Here is a 1,178-nt window from a genome sequence, read left to right as displayed (position 1 = left end):
TTAGTGTGACACAATTTTCTCTACACTTGTTTTCTTCTTCAATGGTGCCATCATTGTTACCTTTACAAGTGAATAAATGTGTGTGTGTGTGTGTTTACATATATATGTAAAACAGTTAAAGTGGAAGAGGCCATGAATTTGGAAGAGAACAGGGTGGGATATATAGGAATGTTAGAGGGAGAAGGGGGAGGGAGAAATTATATTTTAATCTCAAAAAAAATTTAAAGGCTGTATAATTAATTTACATAGTTTTTTGAACGAACCCCCCCCCCCCAGCCCTCATCCCCGTTGCTTCCTGCTGCAGGGCATGGAGCCGCCCTTTGGTGTGGTTTGTATACTCAGTGAGACTCCCTTGAGAGATGATTTTTCCTTTGTGGATGGTTGGGGCTGGGAGCTCATGTCTTTTTCTCCATCTTAGAGCTGGGACTAGGTCAGGTCTGGATCCGTGCAGACGCTAGCTAGGCATGCTGCCACAGTTGACAGTGAACTTTCTACACAGCATTATCAAAACAACGCTGTTGAACACCCGTACTCAATAGAGCCAAGAAGTTTATGGTACTATCTGCAACGCGGGGTCAGTTAAAAACCAGTAGACAAAAACCTTTCTTTTTCTTCCATTTGTCCTTCTTGTTTATTTTGTGTGTGTGTGACAGGTCACACGAATCCCAGGGCAACCCCAAACCTGCTCTTTGGGCTGGGATGACCTTGTACTCTGATCCTCCTGCTTCAACCTCTCCAGGGTTGGGATCACAGGTGCGTGCTGCCATTGCCGACTTCCTTTTCCCTTTATTTATTTTCTTAATTTTTAAGAAGTACGGTGCCCAGAAAAGATGATTAGTTAAGGACTGACTGAGTAGATGAAAACAGACGACTGGATGGATGACCCTTCTAAATGGCGGACTCGTCCCCCTTTCCAATTAAACAAATTTGTGTTGCCCTTCACTGAATTCTGCCCCAAGCTGGCCCTTGGATAGAAGCCTGTAGAAGAGTTCCTGGAACAGCAGACCACAAGCCAGGACTCCTAGTTCCCATGTGCCATCAAAGCAGGAGCCACAAGAGCATGCTTAGCGACGACCTAACAGAGCTTGGCAGGCTGCACCTGTAGAGTGACAGCCCTGCTGGTGAGGGGCCATGTGCTACCTGCATCCTCGTCCAACCCCACCCCCACCCCACCCCCC

Source organism: Mus musculus, chromosome 16 (assembly GCF_000001635.26).
Source record: "Mus musculus strain C57BL/6J chromosome 16, GRCm38.p6 C57BL/6J".
Lineage (NCBI taxonomy): Eukaryota > Metazoa > Chordata > Mammalia > Rodentia > Muridae > Mus > Mus musculus.
The sequence above is the reverse complement of the archived record's forward strand: the minus strand, read 5'-3'. Positions refer to the sequence as shown.